Source organism: Camelina sativa, chromosome 4, assembly GCF_030686135.1.
Source record: "Camelina sativa cultivar CO46 ecotype springtype chromosome 4, ASM3068613v1".
Classification (NCBI taxonomy): domain Eukaryota; kingdom Viridiplantae; phylum Streptophyta; class Magnoliopsida; order Brassicales; family Brassicaceae; genus Camelina; species Camelina sativa.
This window is the reverse complement of record NC_141883.1, coordinates 14,997,550-14,999,620: the sequence shown is the minus strand read 5'-3', so window position 1 is coordinate 14,999,620 and position 2,071 is coordinate 14,997,550. Positions and strand designations below refer to the sequence as shown.

Sequence of the window (2,071 nt, the reverse complement as noted above, 5' to 3'; positions counted from 1 at the left end):
CACATCTCATCTGCTAGCATAACAACCATTTTGATTGATAACCCTTTGTACTACAACTGCATAGGGAATTGATACCCTGGGTGAAAATCCTCTTATCAATTTGGCGCCGTTGCCATTTGGTTGAATTTTATTTGCTACGTTTAAGATTTCAGCACTTGCTAGATCAAGTTCTTTTCTATACTTTGGTTCGGAACTGACTTATTTACTTTCGTGTTTGTTTGTTTTGCATTTCAAGTACAATCCGAGTACCCAGCCGACCCGTCACTCTATCACATGGATCGAGCAGACCTTCGTGTACTCACTCGGTTAACTGATTGTGCATGCAAACACGATCCAAGGGTAGCGAACACTTGAGTCTTTTCATCGACAACATCGATAGACCAAGGTTACTCCGTCAACAACAAGTACCACAACCGCAACCAACAACAATTGAGGAGGTCATGAATAATAAGAATGGTCCACCAGCTCCTCAAGAGAGGACCAACATAGGAGCAGGAGATGCTCCATCTAGTCACACTCAAAGACATGGCATTGTGCCACCTGCTGTTCAAAACAACAACTTTGAGATCAAGAGTAGTCTCATCCAGATGATACAGAGCAACAAGTTTCATGGACTGCTAATGAAGGACCCATTGGACCATATAGATTAGTTTGATAGGCTCTGTAGCCTAACTAAGATCAATGGAGTTAGCAAAGATGGATTCAACTCTGGCTTTTCCCATTTTCTTTGGGAGACAAAGCGCACATTTGGGAGAAGTCACTTCCCAAGGATTCTATCACCACATGGGAAGCATGCAGAAAGGCGTTCCTCGCCAAATTCTTCTCCAACTCCAGAACTGCAAGGCTGCGAACTGACATCTCCAGCTTTGTTCAGAAAAGCAATGAGACATTCAGTGAAGCTTGGGAACGTTTCAAGGGATACACTAGCAGATGTCCGCATCATGGATTCAGCAATGCTTTATTGCTAAGTACACTTTAGTGCAGCGTAGTCCCTAAGATAAGGATGTTGCTGGACACCGCTAGTAATGTAAATTTCCTCAACAAGGATGTTGATGAAGATTGGGATCTAGTGCTAGAACTTAGCTCAATCTGATGGGCATTACAATGAGGAGTATAATCGCACAAAATCTTCTAGAGAGGATGATGCCAAGTACAAGAGAGACATGAAAGCCCTCAATGACAAATTGGACAACTCCTCAACCAGCAGCAACATGTCCACTGGATCTAAGAGGAAGATAAGTACCAACAACAAGATGGGGAGAATGCTCAGTTAGAGGATGTGAACTACATCAACAATCAAGGAGGTTACAATAATGGGTACAATAACTACAAACCGAATCCGAATCTCCCATACCGTAACCCAAAATGTTGCAAATCCTCAAGACCAAATCTACCCATCCATAGTCCAAGGCAACCAGGGACAGCAAAAGCCTTTTGTCCAATACAATCAAGGTTATGCTATGAAGCAGCAGTACCCTGGCAATTACCACCAACCACTCTCAAGAGGTTAAATTACGCGGATTAATCCAGCAGGTGTTACAGAGTCAAGCATCCGCGACAATGGATAATGCAACACGATTCGTGGAGTTGACCAACAAAATTGATTATGTGTCCAATGACCTAAACTCTAAGTATGATTCTCTTAGTACAAAGTTGAGATACCTAAAAGGCCATCACAACGCCCAACCAACTCCAAAACTCGGCCAACTTCCGGTTAAACCTGTTCAGAACCCAAAAGACTATGCTACTGCCAAGGCAATCTTTCTGGAAGATGTTGATTACTACCTCACTGAGGACAGTGATTTTCAAGATGGGGAGGATATGGACCACAGTGGGATGTATGAGCACCAGTACTACTTATCCGAGTATGAACCCGATTCCCAACTCTAGGTTGCTGATCGAGTTGATAATTGAGCATGGGTTACAGATTCGCTCTACTGATGCACCACTTGAGGCTTTACCCGTTGACATACTCGACGATGATGATCAGGCGATCCATCGGGTAGATGTTCAAATGACAGATCAACCACAAGTTCCTGAATCTGAAGAAGGAGAATTAGAAGAAAGATTC

The 2,071-nt window shown here is 43.2% G+C and overlaps 1 non-coding gene across 1 annotated transcript; it reads right to left on the bottom strand.

The window, feature by feature from the left end:
• Positions 1 to 841: 841 nt before the first annotated feature.
• LOC147945741 (small nucleolar RNA R71) lies at positions 842 to 948 on the bottom strand. The gene has a single exon (XR_015597878.1). It is a non-coding gene; the product is annotated as a small nucleolar RNA R71 (small nucleolar RNA).
• Between the last annotated feature and the right edge of the window lie 1,123 nt (positions 949 to 2,071).